Below are 19,438 nucleotides of genomic sequence, written 5' to 3' on the forward strand. Positions count from 1 at the left end.
AACACTTAAGGGGCTGGGGCTGTCTTGAAGTTTCAGGACCAGGTAATAGAAAGTGCTTTTTCTTCTATCTCCCACAATTTCCTGCACCTCTACAGAGGGGGGCAGTGTTTGGACAGTGGAGGAAGCTTTTACTTTTTGGGGAAGGCTGGAAGCAGGGGTGTCTGCCTGAAACCAGAGAGGAGGCTCCACTCTCCCATTGTTCCAGTTCTAAGGACAAAGGGAATAGTCTCCAGAGATGCATTGTTTCAGGAGCTGGAAATCGTTAGGGGATTTCCGGCAGGTTTGAGTGGAAGCCAGGCTTGACTGAGAGGAGACAGGAGGAGGAAGAAGGGGAAAAGGAAGGGGAGAGGGCAGTCTGGGGTTAGGAAAAATTAGTACTTGGCCCTGAAGACAGTTGTGGCCTCTTGATTTCAGTACTCTGAAGTCAAAACTGCTCATTTTTGATCTGATTCTTGCTCTGCCCTTCTGCCCTATCCCCCTTCTCCAGCCAAAATTAGCTCAAGATACTTAATACTCTTAAGCATAAAGAGAAGCAAAAATAATTTGTCTCTGCTTTCAGGGCGAGAATTGAGTCTGACCCACCTGCCATCCTAGCCCATAGCACAGAGCACAGAGCATAGTACAAGCTCAGGAAATGTGTGAAAATTGAATAAATGAAGACAGCATAGACTCTTGACCCCAGAAAGTCCCTATGACTGTTGTAGGACTTCCAGGGAGGTAGAACAGAACTGAAAGTTTGAAATGAGAAGACCTCAAGGTAGGGATGAGGATTTCAGGTTAGGTCAGACACATGGTGCAGAAGGTGAGGTGGGCATACTTTGGACAGCAAAGGCACAGCAATACAGAACAATATTTTGCCTCTAGCATGAAATCCCCTCCCTCAAGCCTCTTTTCCAGTTTATTTGTACACAGTTTGAGCTATCTTCTAGAGATAAAGATGAGATCAAACCTGTCCTTTGAGTAAAACTATTTGGTGGCTTTCTCCTGTCTCCAGGCCCATCTGAGTCTTTGAAACTGGAACTCCTCAAGGACAGGATCATCTTGACTAGTCTCTGTGTCCACACAGGTAGCTGGCACTCAGCCAACACTGAAGCCACTCAGTAAACCCGGAACTGAATTAACTGACAATTGTGTGAGTTAATTTTGCTAGGTCTACAGTGCTCCCTAGATGTTATTGCAAGTTTAGTATAGTTAGTGACTTTTTATCCATTTTTATAGCTATTGATTTGATCTTTGAAAGGAGCCAAATGTCATGAAAATCAAAACATTTATATTTATTTAAAAAATTAAGACATAGCCCTGACAGGTATGGCTCAGTTGGTTGGGCTTCGTCTGCAAAGCAAAAGGTTGCCATTTTGATTCCAGGTCAGGACACATGTCACAGTTGCAGGTGCAGTCCCTGGTTGGGGTGCATATGAGAGACAAGCTATCAATGTTTCTTTCACAAACTGATGTTTCTCTTCCTCACTTCTTTCTCCCTCTCTTCCCCTCTTTCTAAAAATAAATAAGTAAAATTTTTAAAAATTAAGACCTATCCTATTTCACTACAATATAATTGAAAACTAGAGAGTAAGCTAATGTACACTGTGGAGCAACCTAAAGTAATGGTCTAAAGACAATATATTCAATTTATTTCAGACAACAAAATATTTTCCTTGTATCTAGGGATAGCCAAACAAATATAAGTGGAAGAGGTAAGGTGTTTGGGAATGTCTCCTAAAGGGGGTTGACTCAGGTGGAAAGCACACTTTTTGCCCTACTTACCTTCTCCTTTGTCCTGCTGGAATGTGGTTGTGATGACTGGAGATGTAGCAGCTATCTTGTGACCATAAAGGGACATTGAGCTTGAAAGACTTATGTTAAGGAAAGCAAAACAGAAAACTAAAAAGTACCTGGGTCCCTGATGACTGAGGAGCCACAACATTAACCCCAAATGGTTTACCTGTGAGGTTTATTTATGTGGGGTAAAAAAGCCTTTATTAGATTAAGCCCTTATATTTGGTGCTTTATTATTAGGAGTCAAACACAAGTCTCACTAATACAGTAGCATGATTTATATCAATGAGGAAAAAATTTTTTATATTATTTCTTTCTGCTTGCTGAACTGGTGTAAGAAAATGAGGGAGTCAGAAAAGATATCCTATTGTGTACTAGAGCATGTGAATAATCCTGTAGGTTTTCAGACTGAAGCCGCAAGCTGGGTGTGGAGGCAGGGGCTAGAGAGAGTACAATTGCTCAGCACAACAAAGGCGGAAGAACCGTTCCAAGGTGGCTGGCGAGCAGTGAGAGGCCAAGCAACATGCAGAAGACTGCTACGGACGCGTTCACGGGCGTTAGAATAAAAACCAGCTGATAGCCTGAAAGAAGAGGGTGGGGGGGAAATCTCTAAAAGAAGACAAGAATAATAACAACAACAAAAAAAACCCTGAAAATAAAAAAAAACCCAAACCAGATGTTTATTAATATTGATGGCACCTAGCGTAAATCCAAATCTATAAATTTCCTGAGATGTCTTAGGGGGATCAGGCTTTTGCAACATTATACAAAAATGGGTAATTCAAAATGATGAGTACATGTCATCAAAACAAGTTTGCTCATTTAGTAAGGCAGGAGCCAAGTTCTGGGTCAAGATAGCAGGTGGAACAGATGCCGAAATCTCCTTCTTCTCTGAACACGTTTTAAAATGTGTTCAGTTTTAAAATAGATTTTTAAACTCATAGCCACACTTGAAAACAAGAAAGGGAAATATTAAAAGCTACCAAAAAGGGAGAATAGATTATTTACCAAAAAAAACAAGAATCAGATTGATACCAGACTTCCTCGTATGGAAAAACAGATGCCAAAAAGACAATGGAATACAATCTTCAGAAAGGTGAGATGAAATAATGTTAAATGTAAAATTCTATGCTCCTGAGACTATTGTTCCAATGCTAAGGTCAGATAAAGACATCTGTAGGCATGCAATGACTCAGAAAGTTCAATAATCACAGACTCTCACTAAGAGAACTATTTCAACAAGAGGAAAAGGGAATATACAGAAAAGGAAAAAGCAGAAAAGGTGGGATGTAAAGTTCAGCAGAAGATTTTACAAGTATCACAGGCAATGCCTTAGAAAGGAAGTACACAGGTAGGTGATGCTACAGTAATAAACTATATTCCTTAATCCCCAAATCTTACAATCCTAAAGATGATAGAAATATAGATAATTATATTCTGTATATCTTGCTCATGTCAGCTCAGCTTCAGGGCTCAGCTCTCTATATCTTCTTTATTTGAGATTTAAATGGAAGCAAAAATGTCTGTGGGAGAAAAGCTGGTTTCATCGAAGCGGGAAAGAACAGCGGGGTTACTAAAGCATCAGCTGGGAAGGAGCACATGACTTTTAACCCACAAAACAAGTCAAGTTGCCCCGTGAGGGGTGTGTCCAGAAAGATCACATGGCAACGGGAGGGGTACATATAATTCATAAATAACTTGGGGACAGTAACACAATTTACCACAACAGGCAAAAAGACTGGAAAAATATGACTGTTACTGCTATGAATTCTAGGGAGGAAAATGAAGGTATCATATTCTGTATTTTCAAAGTTCTCGAAGTAAAAAAAGAAGACAAAGGAAAAAGATTATATCTACTAGAACAAACACATTTGTATCCTGCTTTTTAAGCTTAATATTAATCTTGTGAGTGTAGGAGAGGGAAAAAAACTTCATCAGGATTGGGCCGTAGGTATTAAACTGATAAAAAAAACAGATGAACAATAGAAAAACAGCGCAAACTCAGTGATGAGTAACTTAAAGGGGCGGTTAGAACTCGGGGCTTGTAGGGCATCTTAAAAGATAAAGAGCAATACATCTGTGGAGAAGTAACAGACAAAGGAAAACCAGTTTAGGTGTTAGGGGGTGGCAACCAGGGGAAGGTAAATACACGGGGAAAGCAATGGAAGATAAGGGTGTTTTCAGTAAGGTTGGTTTGCAGACCCCTCTCAGTGCTGCCTATCTTTTTCATGGCCATAGATCTCTCCCTGGAGAGGGAACTGACGGCAGTCCTCATTTCTCCGAACTCTCTGCTTTTGGTCACACGGGGGCAGCTCCAACAAGGCTCCTGCTGCACCTGTTGATTCTCATTTGCCTCCAGCTCAAAACAGACCTGATATCAAAGTGGCACATTTGGGGGTGGCATATCCTGATCTACAGAAGAATTTGCTCATAGCACTAATGGTCTGCCTCATTCACTCTTTTATTTTTATTTTTGAAAGAAGAACACTAATTTTAAATATTATATTTACCTCAAAGCATTCAGAATGTCAACAAAAAGGGTACAACTTATTTTTGCAGTTGCAGAGTGGTATTCACTTAATAGAACTATTTCTTATAGGCTGCATCAGAGACTAATGAAGATGAAAAGACTACCCTCCCCGTATATAAATAATTTGTGCTGTGCATCAACAAGAACCTGCTTTCCATTTCCATGCCTATCTACAACCCCCATACTGCACAGGCAAGGTGAGTGACTATTGAAAGTATCACCAAGACAAGGTAGTGTGTTAAGTACACAAAAAAGACACCATACAATTTAAAAACATATCATACATAGCCTTACATTCCAATGTAACTGAAGTTCCTTTTTCTTTAAAATGAATGAATTGTGTATAGGGGTCACATGCTTTATAGACAAGAACAAAAACTGCACTAGAAGCAATTTCATCATCATCATCTTCTTCTTCTTCATCTCTTCCTCCTCCTCTTCATCTTCCTTATCTTCTTCTTCCTTCTTTTCCTTGCTTTTTCTCAGCTTTGATGACTCCCTTTTTGGCCCCATCAGGCTTTCCTTCAGCTCATTTTACAGCTCTCTCTTTCTCATATTTCTCCTTCAGCTTGACTACCTTCCTCTCCTAAGGCTGATTGTTCCCTGCAGCTGTGTGACTTCCCATCTCTCCCAGCTTCTTTGCAGCATCACCAGTAGATAGGCCAGGTGCTCTCCTTTTTTCAAAAAAGATTTTATTTACTTTTTTAGAGAGAGGGAAAGGGAGGGAGAAAGACAGGGAGAGAAACATCAATGTGCAAGAGATACATCAATCAGCTGCCTCTCACATGGCCCAACTGGGGACCTGACCCCCAGCCAAGGCATGTGCTCTGACTGGGAATTGAACCAGTGACCTTCTGGTTCACAGGCCAGCACTCAATCCGCCAAGCCATGCCAGCCAGAGCCTGATGCTCTCCTTTGATTTGGGGGAAATAGAACAAAACAAGAAAAAAAAGCTGAAGAAGGCCTCTTGGGCGGATTGGGATCTTTGAACTTCTTTCTTGTTTCCCCTTTCGGAGGTATATAAGTTTTCATTTCTCTTCATAACAGGCCTTGTCCACCTTTGCCTTGCCCTCAAATTTTAATTTTTCTTTAGCAGACATGGTCTTTCACCTCCAGAGGGATCTTAGAAAGCTTTGAGAAGTTTCTTATCTGAGTGCCTCTTGTGTTCCTCCCAGACAGTTTACACAAAGGAAGGATGCAATAACATTTTACCTCTTGACTTCTTAGGATTTGCTTTGCCCATGTTTTTTCTCAGCGAGCACAGAACCTGGCTTACATTCATCCCAGAGCCCTCCCTCTCCATTCATTGTTTTAAAGAAGTTCAGATGTATAATAATACAGTCTAGAAAAACCAAAATAGATGAGATAATAGAATTTGGGGTCTTAAAGGGTAAAAACCTATGCACATTTCCCAAAGAATCAGTCTTTCTGATGTTTATTGTGTAAAATTATAATTCTGAATGCTATATAACTTTAAAAAATAAAAAGTAAACTTCATTTTTAAAAGTGAAAAAGCACCAAATAATATTGAGCACATAAAAGTATTGGGCAATGAGGAACTCATGACATATACTTACAAAAAACCCAGGTATTTTCAGTCATCAAGAAAAATTGTGAAAGATTTTGAAATGGATCAAAGAATGGCTGGACATCTTCAATGGAAAACTATGCATTTTTTAGAGCACACCCTTCTAGGTTATCTGATTCTGTGGGGTTTATACCTTTCATTGTCTTTGATCTATTTTACAACATTGCAAGTTGTAGATAACATAGCAATGCAAATAATTCTGTTTCATACACATACAAAATTATTCAGTGAAGGAATGATTTATTTCTCTCCCCACCTCCAAAAAGCTAGTTTTGCATTTATTTGCAGATTCAGTTTGTGGCCTCCATGTATGTTTGGCCTTTGGATTCTTCTCTGAACTAGTTGAAACATCTTACCTCTTCCTTCATTAATTAATGAGTTAAATAAAATCTTTGGTGTGTCCATTTCATATTTGTAAGGGTGTCATAATTTCACTTTATTTTTTAAAAGTTACCCTTCAACACTTAATATTTCATAAAATTTCATTTATTATAATCACTTATTAGGAGTCAACCTCTGATATGTTTCTCAAACATGTGTTATAAGACAGTACTTTGAATTATTAACTGTTGACTCTTCACCATGATTTTTTCCTTGACTCACACACCATTTGACCCAAGCTTATTCCACCAGATTTTCTCTCTTAGTAATATAAACTCAAAGACAACTGTGAGTGCTCAGGTTGGGGACAGGTGATGACTTGGCAGTGGTGGGGCCGCCATCTGTGCAGGATTGTGGTGGAAGATCAGGAGAGGAGAACAGTGCCGGAGGGGGGGGGAGATGGAGTAGCCCACGGCTCGGTCCCTGCCTGACTCTACTGGTAGCCTTTGATTTCTCAATTTTATCCAGAATTCTTCCAATAAAGTTTCTTTTTTGATTTACCTAATGTGAGCCAATTTGTTATTTGCAGTCAGAATAACTTTAATCTAAGCAAAGTGGCATCAAGAAGAGCATAAAACCGTTATCCTGTTAAATCAAAGTCTCTGCCTATCCTGCCTGTGTCCTTGTGGCTGGAGAAAGCCACCCAATCTCACTGGCTTGTTCTCACTTTAAATTCATGATTATCAGTGTCAGTAAATTTTCATGCTGTCCAGCAGTCTGCTCCTTCCTAATCTATTCCCTCTCCCCAGTCTCCTTTCTCCTCATACCCCCAGTAACTCCTCTACATCAGCACCCTGGGTGATATGCCTGGCTTGCTTCTTCATTGAAAAAACTGCAACTATTATAACTTCTACAGATTACCACCACTTCCATTCACACAGCTTCCAAGGCATCATAATGTCTTGGTTTCCTTCCTACCTCAGATTGCCCCCCAGTCTTCTTTGCTACCCTCTTCTCCTACATCTCTAAATTTGTGTTGCCCAACAAGCATGCGAGCCACCAGTATCATATGTCTATAAAGCACTAGAAATGTGGCTAGCCTGAATGAGGTTGCTGAAAGTACTCAACACGTGCAAGACTTCAAAGACTTACTGGGAAAAAAAGAATATATCCTACTTCATTAATAATTTTGAGAGTAATCACAAGTTGAAATGATAATATTTTGGTTAAGTTAAATAAAATATAGTTTAAAGTTAATTTGACCTGTTTTCTTTTAATGTGGCTCATAGATGATTTGAAATTAATATGGCTCACATTGTATTTCTATTGTCAACGTTTTTTTCAAATGTTGTCATGTCCTGGGCTCAGACTTTGATCCCCTGTTCATTCTCTATTCTTATGTTCTCACTCAGTTTTATGGCTTTAAATACTTGAGAGTGCCAACATGTATCCCAGACCTCTCTTCTGAGCTTCTGACGTGTATATCCAATGGCTTACTCGTCTCCTCCACTTGGACGTCTAATATGCATCTCACACTCGATATCCCTTGGCCTTCCCTATCCCAAGTGATGACGACTCTGGTTTTTCAAGAGAAAAGCCTTGGAGTCATCTTTGGCTCCTTTTTTCCCTCTCATTTGCCATATTCATTTCTTCTGGTGGGTTTATATCCAAGTGATATCCAGAATCAACCAGTTTTCACTATGATAAGGTTCAAGACACACTACCCCAAAATATGGTATCTGGGCATATGGAAGATTTTAAACTGAAGGAGTTTGAGAAACAGGAGTTCGAAAAGATCGCTGTGACCGTCCCCCTCTCTCCTTTCTCCTGAACCAGGTGCTAAGACCCTCATGTTAGAGGTGTCTTCCTTAATACGGGAGGAAGGGAACATCTTTATCAGAGGAGGAACACAAACATGGAGAAAAATCTGAATAAATAGGCCTTGATAAGGTTTCCGTGGTTTACTATAGTTAGCTCATACTCTTTGCCCTATGATATCGTTCCATGACCTTCTGCTCTTCATCAAATCTAGAGTTAAAAATACTAACTCTATTTGCCTCAAGTGATTTGCCTTGACTGGTGTGGTTCAGTTCGTTGGGCATCATCCCACAAAGCAGAGAGGTCACAGGTTCAATTCCCAGTCACAGCACATGCATTGGTTGCAGATTTGGTCCCTGGTTGGGGTGTGTATAAGAGGCAACCAATGTTTTTCTCTCACATCAATATTTCTCTCCCTCTCTTTCTCCCTCCCTCCCCCTCTCTGTAAAAATAAATACATAAAATCTTTTAAAAAACAAACTCAGATTTAACCATATTTTTAGGTCTTCATTTTCTTATTAAGGCTCTTGTGTCATATAAAAGAAATATATATAATTTCTTCCTATTAATCTGTATCGGTTTCTTCCAGATAAGATGGAAGTGTAGGTAGATACACTGTACCTCCTCACACAACCAAAAGAAGGACAACAATAAATTTAAAACCAAGAAACAAACAGAACTGACATAAAATCAAACTGTATGGAAGTCCAACAGCCAAGCAGCTAAAGAAGAAACATCCAGACCTGTAGAAGGGGTGGAGATGGGCAGCCGGGCAGAGAGGACCAGCGGCAAGGAGGTGGCTGAAGGGCCAGGGCAGGCGACAGCTAGCAGAGCTGGTGGTTCCATGTCTGCATGTAGATAAACTGGGAGGAACAACTGGGGAGCAAGATAGACCAAGCAACCCAGGGTTCCAGTACAGGAAAATAAAGCCTCAAAACCTCTAATTGAAAAAAACCTTTGGGAGTTGTAGTGGTGGGAGAAACTACCAGCCTCACAGGAGAGTTCGCGGGAGAGACCCACAGGTTCCTAGAACATACATAAACCCACCCACCTGGGAATCAGCATGAGAAGGGCCCAGTTTGCTCATGGGTAGTGGAGAAAGTGACTGAGAGCAGGCCAAGAGCCCAGAAAGCATCATTGTTCCCTCTTGGACCCCTCCCCCACATACAGCACCACAACAAGTGACCTGGGTTACCCCAGCCTGGTGAATACCTAAGGTGCCACCCCTTACAACAGGTGCATCAAGACAAAAAAAATATGGCCCAACTGAAGGAACAGATCAAAGCTCCAGAAAACATATAACTAAGCGGCAAAAAGATAGCCAACCTATCAGATGCAGAGTTCAAAACACTGGTAATCAGGGTGCTCATAGAAATGGTTGAATGTGGTCACAAAAATAGAGAAAAAAGTAAAGGCTATGAAAAGCGAAATAAAGGAAAATGCACAGGGAACCAAGAGTGACGGAAAGGAAACCAGGACTCGAAATGGTCTGAGGCAGAAGGAAGAAATAAACATTCAACCAGAACAGAATGAAGAAACAAGAATTCAAAAAAAAGGAGAGGCTTAGAAACCTCCAGGACAAGTTTAAACATTCCAATATCCAAATCATAGACATGCTAAAAGGAGAAGAGGAAGAGCAAGACATTGAAAACTTATTTGAACAAATACTAAAGGAGAACTTTCCCAATCTGACATAGGAAATAGACTTCTAGGAAGTCCAGGAAGCTAAGAGAGTCCCAAAGAAGTTGGACCCAAGGAGGAACACACCAAGGTACATCGTAATTACACGCCCCGAGATTAAAGAGAAGGAGAGAATCTTAAAAGCAGCAAGAAAAAAAGAGACAGTTACCTACAAAGGAATTCCTTTAAGACTGTCAGTTGATTTCTCAAAAGAAACCTTTCAGGCAAGAAGGGGCTGGCTGGAAAAAAGTATTCCAAGTCATGAGAGGCAAGGACCTACATCCAAGATTGCTCCATCCAGCAAAGCTATCATTTAGAATGGAAGGGCAGATAAAATGCTTCCCAGATAAGGTTAAGTTAAAGGAGTTCATCATCACCAAGCCCTTGTTATATGAAATGTTAAAGGGACTTATCTAAGAAAAAGAAGATAAAAAATGATCACATGGAGGGTTAGCAACAGGGGAGTGAGAGGAGGAGGTGGGGGAGAAGGTACAGAGAATAAGTTGCATAGATGGTGGGGAACAAATAGACGGGGGAGGGCAAGAGTAGTATGGGAAATGTAGAAGCTAAAGAACTTATGACACATGGACATGAACTAAAGGAGAGGGAATGTGGGCGGCAGGGGATGTGCAGGTTGGAGGGGAATGAAGTGGGGGAAGGGGACAACTGTAATGACATAAACAATAAAATACATTATAAAAAAAGTATAGTGTAGGAAATGTGGAAATCAAAGAACTCATATGTATGACCCATGGACATGATATAAGAGGGGAAATGCATGTGGGAAGGGGGGTGCAGGGAAAAGGGAAATAAATGGGGGAAATGGGACAACTGTAATAGCATAATCAAGAAAATATATATAAAAGAAAAAATCTCTATCAGTGTAATTTTAAAACTGAGCAAGGGACCCTAAGAAAATCAAGGACACATTGTCCTCTCCTACAGCCACTTTCCCTGCCACCACCCTCATTTCCTGCCTGCAGTACTAGACTACTAATGGGTCTCTTGTTCTATGCTAACAAGTTCCCAGCTTCTACTCTTGTGTCTCTACAGTCTGTTCTCAATACAGCACTGAGGGACCCTTGTAAAACCTAAATGAGTGCTATTACTCTGTTAAAAATTCTGCTATAATTCCTCATGTCACTCAGAGTAAAAACCAAAGTCCTCACACTGGCTAAAGGCCCTACATGATCTGACCCCCACCACTTCTCCAACCTCATCACCTACCGCTACTATTCACCCTACTCTACCCATTCAGCTGTGCCTTATGCCAGGCATGCTCCTACTTCATGGCCTTAGTATGAGTTGCTCCCTCTGCCTGGAACGCTCTGCTTTTAGGGAGGTACATGGTTAAAAATCTTCAATGTTCAGACATCTAAAAATCTTAGATATTCACATGGCTGAATGTATAATTCACCTCCTTCAACTTTTTGTTCAGCTGTCATGTTCTAAAAGAGGTTCCTCTGTTTAAAATTGCAATCTAGCCCTGGCTTGGGTGGCTAAGTTGGTTGGAGCGGTATCCCATACACCAAAAGGTTGCAGGTTCAATTCCAGTCAGGGAGCACACCAACTTGTGGGTTCGATCTCCATTCTGGTTGTGTAAGGAAGGCAACCAGTTGATGTTTCTCTCTTGTGTTGATGTTTCTTTCTCTCTCAAGCCAATAAACATGTGCTCAGGTGAGGATTAAAAACGAATCGCAATCTACCTCCCCCCTCCCAATTTCTTCATTCTCATCTAGGTTTTTTTCTCTGAAATACTTAACACCTTTCAATATGCTATATGATTTATTTATTTATCGTTTTATTGTTAATCCCACCCTGTCAACCCCAGTATTGTCTATCCCACCAGAGTGGAAGTGTAACAGGGTGCAGCCAAGAGGAGGGCCCCAAATAGGGATTTGTAACAGAGTCCCGAAGAGCTTGGAGATGGTTGGCTTCACAGCACAGGGCCACACCCACCCGAATGCTGGCAGCTGTGGCCAGTTGTGGGAGGAGTCGGAAATGAGGATGCAGAGGAAGATTGGTGCTGGGATTTAAACCCAGGCTGCAGCCATTTGGTGCCTTCTTGTGGACCATGCAGCTTTGAGAGCTGGGTTTAAGACTCTCGGGGTGAGAGTCTGGGACCGCGCAACTCTGGAAGTGCTCCTTTTCTGCCACGTGGATGGAGCTGGGAGCCTGAGTCACGGACTTCTACTTCTTTCCTGAGATACGGTACCCCAGACTGGACAGAGGGAGAAGGAAGGACTGCGTGCGTTTATGGGTACTCTAAAAAACTTTAGTCCGTGTAATTTCTAAATAAATAATAATTCCTTTCCTTTTCACCAATCTCTGGCATTGAGAGAGGTCTTTCCTCTGGTGGCGGGCATAGCAAACCTCGTACGGTGGGAGACCCCTGGAGAAAAAGGGGGTCCTTTCAGTAATAGTATATCGTATCCCCCCTTTGGGTCTGTTCTGTAACAGAAGCTCCACTGGGGCTTGTGTCTCTTATTTCTTGATGCATTCCAAGTGCTTACAAGTGTCTGGCACATAGGAGTGCGTATCTGCAAAATGAACAGAGTAGGTTGGTTATTGAGGTGGTCAAGCTGGAAGCAAGTAGAAATGCAGAACCACAGTTTATATTCTGAAATTCAGGTTAACAAATCAATCAATTAGCGGGTCCAAATGTACCCAAACCAAGAGCTCTGATTTGCTCCTTTTCTGTTTGAGACTGGTTGATACATTTGATTACAAAAAAGTGGGATCTTGAAAATCTCACTGGAATATGGGGAAAGCACCAAGGGTTGTTGGAACCCTGATGCTGGCCCCCTAAGCAGTCTATTTTCATGCATGCCTTTCTTGAAAAGGGGCTCCCATTCCCAAGTCTGCAAATGGAATGCAGTTAGGGGGCAAGGGCAACATTCCTAGGGAGATTAAAGAAGATAGGTTCATTGCAACCTTCTCTCTACCCCTTTGTTCTGGATCTCTGCCTGGAGGCAAAGACCATCAAGTGGAAAACAATTGGTGATGCAAAGAAACTGAAGACCAGCAGTCCAGGACAAGGCCTGATATTTCAGTTCAGTATGGACTGACTCAGCAATGTTATTAACATTCTTTCCTATTTTGAGCTCTTATTATGTGTCAGACACATTCTTGGCCTTGAGGGAACACTGCTAATTAATATAAGGTCCCTGCTTTCATGTAGCTTATGTTCTGGTTGGGGACACAGGAAATAATCAAGTGAAAAACGACTAAGATAATTTCAGATCACGGTACCTAGTATGCACTAAGATGAAAATGAAAATGTGACTGAAACGGGCTGCTTTAGATACAGGGGTCAGGAACGACCTCTCTGAGAAGGTAACCTTTCATGTAAGACCTAGATGAAGACATGGATCCAGTCATGCAAAGGACATTCAGGTAAGAAGAACCCCAAGTGCTGAGGCTCTGGGGGAAAGGATGTTCATGGAGACCAGAGGAAGCTTTATGTGGCTCAAGAGTAGTGAGTGTGAGCAGAAAAGGAACAGAAGATGAAGCGGAAAAGGTGGGTGAGATCAGATCATCAATGAAAAGACACTGAGAGTTATAGAAAAGTAAATATCATTCTGATTTTAATTTTATAAGTAGTAGTCTAAATTGTATGGACAGTTAAAGAAATAGTTCAACAGTTCAGGTGAAAGATAATCACAGCTCAGGCATGTGAGGCAGTGGTTAAGGTGGAAATAAAGACATGAATGAATTTAAAAGATGTTACATATTTTGGAGTGTGGAAAACAAAATGGACTGGACAGTTAACCAAAGTAACTTCTAGTTGACAGAGAAAAGAAAGAGGTGGTTAACACTTTGTTTCGTGCATTGTCTACTATACATCAGTATTTATACATGTCCCAAAGCGACATATGTAAACATGTTCATTAAAAAACACAAAGATACAGTCTTTCTGTAGCATATAAAAATAAGAAGCAAATAAACTTAAAATACTAAATGACTAGTAATCAGTAGTTCAGTATTCTATTTTAGAAAAAACCTAGATCAGCAGTCCCCAGCCTTTCTGGCACCAGGGACTGGTTTCGTGGAAGTTGATTTTTCCCGTGGGCGGGACGGGGCAGGCAGGAGGCAGGCAGGAGGTGCCAGGCAGAAGGCGGAGCTCAGGCAGTAACGCCGGGGAGGCTTGCTTACCCCCACCTCACCTCCTCCTGTGCGGCCCAGTTCCTAACAAGTCCACCACCCAGGGTTGGGTACCCCTGATCTAGGTGTTTAATAAATATTCATTAATTAACTCAATATAGTGATCAGTTCAAGATTTAAGTTCCCTAAGATATTTGAAATTAACTTAAAATTAATTATTGATAAAATCAAGCTTGTCAGAAAAATTCAGTGGTAAAACACAAATTTACACTTTATGTCATTTTATTGTATTTTAAAAAAGATTTTATTTTTATTTTTTTTTTAGAGAGAGAGGAAGGGAGGGAGAAAGAGAGAGAGAAACATGGATGTATGAGAGAAACACTGATTGGCTGCCTCTAGCAGGCCCTCATGCAGGGGCCTGGCCCGAAACCCAGGCATGTGCCTTGACCAGGGATCGAACCGTTGACCATTTAGTGTGCAGGACACCCAACCCACTGAGCCACACCAGTCAGGGCTATTTTTGTAATTTTAAACATGAAGTACAATCATGAGTCACTTAAAGATGGGGATATTTTCTGAGACATGTGTCATTAGGTGATTTTGTCTTTGTGTAAATATTACTGAGTGATATTATTATTACACAACGAGGTGGCACAGCCTACTACACACCTAGGCTGTATGGTACAGCCTATTGCTCTTAGGCTACAGACCTGCACGGCAGGTTACTGTACAAAAAAACGACACGAGATTAAATCAGACACAAGAGAAAATGGTGCACTGAGAGACGTGGCAAATGCTAGGTGTATGAGGCTGCTGCTGGCATGACATGGCATACTGTTTCATGGCAAATATTTTTTGTAAGTAGAAAAGTATGTCTAAAATAACCACAAAAATGTGTAGTATAATAAGTGATAACCCAGTAACATAGTTGTTTATTATCATTGTCAAGTATTATATACTGGGTATAATTGTATGTGCTATATGACTGGCAACACAGCAGGCTTATTTACACTGTATCACCACAAACACATGAGCAGTGCATTGCACTATGTTATGATAGCTATGGTGTCACTAGGCAGTAGGAATTTTCCACTTCCATTATAATTTTCTGGGACCACCATTGCATTGACGGTATGTCACTGACCAAACATCATTATGTGCTGCACGACTGTAGAAGTAATGCTAGCTTATTCAATGAATAAACCTATGTAAGTTTAAGAACAGAACTAAGCAGAATATATTATACTTCATACCTATGTTAGGGTTCAGGGCAGGCCACCCTAAAATATCCCACAGTGGGAAGTTGGTTACTTTGAATTAAATTTACTTCACAAACAGCTGGTATGAAAAGGACGCACTGATCCTCCCTTGTTTCCTTGAATGCAGAAAATGCACCTCTCCTGTAAATGCTGTCTTGCTAGAGGGAAGGAACCGGGGCTGAAAAGGAACCCAGGGCTGAAAGACCTATATACACAAACCTCGCTACTCCTTTACTAATTTACTACCCAAGTGTGAAGTTTGCTTAGATTTCTCACTATTGAGCACCCAAACCTAAGTTTCTTTGTTCTGTCAATTCTTCACAAGTTTATTGTTTCTTTACCTGAAAGTATAAGCAGCTATCAGGTTTGATCATTTCTGTGAGCATCATTTATGATCTCCCATGTGCAGATACTAAATTGGTTTTTCTACTGTTAATCTGGTTTTATGTCAACTTTACTATTAGTCCAGCTATAAGAACTCAAGAGGGGTCAAGAGGGGAATTTTCCCCTCCCTGCGACCTGTAACTCAAAGAAAACAACATATTTTTATTAAACCAAAATTACTAACCTAGTTTTGTTTGCCAAGGAGTTATCTAAATTGTGTCGATTTTTTAAAATGTTTCTGCCCTGGCTGGTGTAGCTCAGTGGATTAAGCACGGGCCAGTGAACCAGAGGATCGCAGTTCGATTCCCACTCAGAGCACATGCCTGGGTTGCAGGCCAGTTCCCAGCAGGGGACACATGAGAGGCAACCACACATTGATATTTCTCTTCCTCTCTCCTTCCCTTCCCTTCTAAAGATAAATAAATAAAAATTCTTTTAAGAAAATGTTTCTGTTGCCCTGCCCTCATGTTCCTCAGTGGGTTGGGCATCATCCTTTGAACCAAAAGGTTGCCAGCTTGATACCCTGTCAGGACACAGGCCTGGGTTGCAGTTGAGGGTGTACGAGAGGCAACTGATTAATGTTTCTCTCACCCATCATGTTTCTCTCCCTCTCTTTCTCCGTCCTTTCTCCTTTCTCTAAAGATAAATAAATAGAACTTCCAGACAAGACAACATGGAGGAGTAGGTGGAAATACTGTGCCTCCTCACACAACCAAAATTAAGGACAACAAAGATTTAGAAACAAACAAACAAAAAAATCAGAACAGACAGAAATTGAACCGTACAGAAGTCCGACAACCATTCATCCAGACTGGTAAGAGGGGCAAAATCGGCAGCCAGTGGAAAGGGGCTGGGGCAGGAAAATGCAATGATTGGCAGACCCAGGCGCACAGGCGGTGCTGGGCTAGCAGACCCTGGGCTCAGGGAGGAAATAAGCAGACTCAACCCAGTGAGGCGTGCAAGGAGGTTGGCTGGCCACGGTCACACATTTGTGCTCAGATAAACCAGGCAAAAATGGGCAGTGAGACAGACTGTGCAACCCAGGGCCCTAGTACCAGGAAATAAAACCTAAAAGCACCAATTGGAAAGGTGCCTAGAGAGACTCCCAGCCTCAGAGGAGAATTCTTTGGAGAGACCCACAGGTTCCTATAATGTACACAAGCCCACCCACTTGGGAACCAGCATCAGAAGGGCCCAATTCATTTGTGGGAAGTAGCAGAGGGGACTGAAATCCAAGAGAGAGTGGAGCAAGTGCCATTGTTTCCTCTCTGACCCCGCCCCTACATACAGTGTCACAACCCAGCAATTGGGTTGCTCCACCCTGGTGAACACCTAAGGCTCCGACCCTTAATGTAACAGGCACGACAAGACAAAAAAAATTATGGCTCAAACAGAAGAACAAATCAAAGCCCCAGAACCAATACTTTTAAGCAACCAAGAGATAGCCAACCTATCAGATGCACAGTTCAAAATACTGGTGATCAGGATGCTCACAGAACTGGTTGATTTTGGTCAAAAATTAGATGAGAAAATGAAGACTACACTAAGTGAAATGAAGGAAAATGCACAGGGAACCAATAGTGATGGGAAGAAAACTGGGACTCAAATCAATGGAGTGGACCAGAAGGCAGAAAGAAACAACCAAACAGAAAAGAAGGAAGAAACAAGAATTTTTAAAAATGAGGAGAGGCTTAGGAACCTCCAGGATATCTTTAAACGTTCCAACATCCGAATTACAGGGGTACCAGAAGGGGAAGAGGAACAGCAACAAGTGGAAAGCTTGTTTCAACAAATAATAAAGGAGAACTTCCCCAGTCTGGCAAAGGAAATAGACTTCCAGGAAATCCAGGAAGCTCAGAGAGTCCCAAAGAAAGCAGGCCCAAGAAGGAACACACCAAGGCACATCATAATTACATTAGCCAAGATGAAAATGAAGGAGAGAATCCTAGAAGCAGCAAGAGATAAGGGGACAGTCACCTACAAAGGAGTGCCCATCAGACTGTCAGCGGATTTCTCAAAAGAGACCTTACAGGCAAGAAGGGGCTGGAAAGAAGTATTCCAAGTCATGAAATCAAAAGACTTACAGCCAAGATTGCTTTATCCAGTAAAGCTTTCATTTAAAATGGAAGGGCAGGTAAAGTATTTCTCAGATAAGGTCAAGTTAAAGGAGTTCATTATCACCAAGCCCTTATTATTTAAGAAAATGAAGATAAAAAATATGAACAGTGAAAAGACAGAAAACTCATAGTTATTAACAACCACACCTAAAACAAAAGCAAACTAAGCAGACAGCTAAAACAGGAGCGAAGCCACAGAAATGGAGATCACATGGAGGTTTAGCAACAGGAGAGTGAGAGGAGGTGAGGAGGGGAGAAGGTACAGAGAATAAGTAGCATAGATAGTGGGGAGAAAATAGACAGGGGGAAGGCAAGATTAGTATGGGAAATGTAGAAGCTAAAGAACTTATGACACATGGACATGAAACAAAGGGGGGAATGTGGGTGGGAGGACATGTGCAGGGTGGAGGAAAATGAAGTGGGGGAAATGGGAAAACTGTAATGTCATAATTAATAAATTGTTTTAAAAAATTGTGTTGCTCTGGCCTGTGCACAATTGCCCTTAACACAAAGGGGAGAGATTTCCATGGAGTTGCAAACACAGAATGCTTCATTTCTACCAATAAGCCCTTCAACCTCTCTGTAATTCCCTTTCCTAGAGTAACAAAAAGTTTTTAGTGGTAGGAATCTTAAAAACATCTTAGATCCTGCCTTTGTCTCAGCCACTTCCGGTGTCTTTTCTTCCGGTGTCTTTCTTTTCCAGTTTTCTGCTTGGTAATTTTACTTTAGTGAATTTGTTGTAACTGGAATACCATAATTTCACCAATAATTTTATGATAGCACAGATTGATTGTCCACTGCCTGTTGCCTTCCCTACTAATGTCTCAGACCTTGAAAAGAGCCCTGGAAATTTCTAGGCCAAAAATAGTTCAGATGTGGACATGTAAAGGAGGTTAAACACTCAAAGGTCTCTATTGTTCTGGCTGGACCCTTCCAAAGCTGACCCTAAAACCAACTACAAAACCTTCTTATACAAAGGGAGACACTGAAGGTCTTTAGATCATTGCATTCTGTGTATCACGTAAAAGACTCATTACTCCTTGCACCAGCCCTTTGGGTTGGTGCCCATCAAAAAGGCCAATAGGCTCAGCAGTCACTTTGTACAAGATATAAAAGCCATTAACAAGAGTGTGCTTCCTCACTTCCCTGTAATCACCAATCCCAGTTTCATCCAACCTCTCTGAAACAGCTGCTTGCTCTACAGCGGCATATCTAGACCTCATATTCTTTAGGACACTTGCAACCAAACACATATGTTGTATTTGAGAAGGCATCATTTGGGAAAACAAACAATACACATAAACAATTTGTGTATGCCCCAGGGGCTTACAAAGCACCCTCTTATTTTGCCTAAATGCTCAACCATAATCTTAGAGATATCTTATTCTTACACAATATGATGACCTGTTATGCTCTTCAGATGGAGAGCCTTGTGAAATTGATTCCCTCCATTTAAACACAGTGTTAATGTACAAGGACAAAATATCTTTAAGAATAAAGTTTAATTTTATCTGATCGAAGTACATTATCTAGGCCATGACATCACACAAAGTAGAAAGTTTTTTCTCTTTATGTATTGGAAGCTATTTGGGATTTGCCCCACCCAATTACCAATACATAACATCAAGGTTTCTCAATCTCATAGGATACTATGGACATTGGTTCCTAATTTTTTGAATGGCTGATCCTTTATATGTTCTTCTAAGAGCAATCATACCCAAGCTCTTGCCATGGATGTGTTCTCTAGAGACTGCTTTCAGTAACTTAAAGGATTCCCTTCAGTTTTAGTGTATGTGCTGCCAAAGCAAACACATAGGATTTCCTTCAAAGTCTTTCTCTTGAACTCCGCAATTATGATAAA

General features: G+C 41.1%; 1 pseudogene; it reads right to left on the reverse strand.

The window, feature by feature from the left end:
- Positions 1-262: 262 nt before the first annotated feature.
- LOC119001680 (high mobility group protein B1-like) lies at positions 263-5,549 on the reverse strand (annotated as a pseudogene).
- Positions 5,550-19,438: the final 13,889 nt, after the last annotated feature.

This window comes from Sturnira hondurensis, unplaced genomic scaffold (genome assembly GCF_014824575.4).
Source record: "Sturnira hondurensis isolate 20B ecotype Veracruz unplaced genomic scaffold, ASM1482457v3 Scaffold0017082, whole genome shotgun sequence".
NCBI lineage: Eukaryota > Metazoa > Chordata > Mammalia > Chiroptera > Phyllostomidae > Sturnira > Sturnira hondurensis.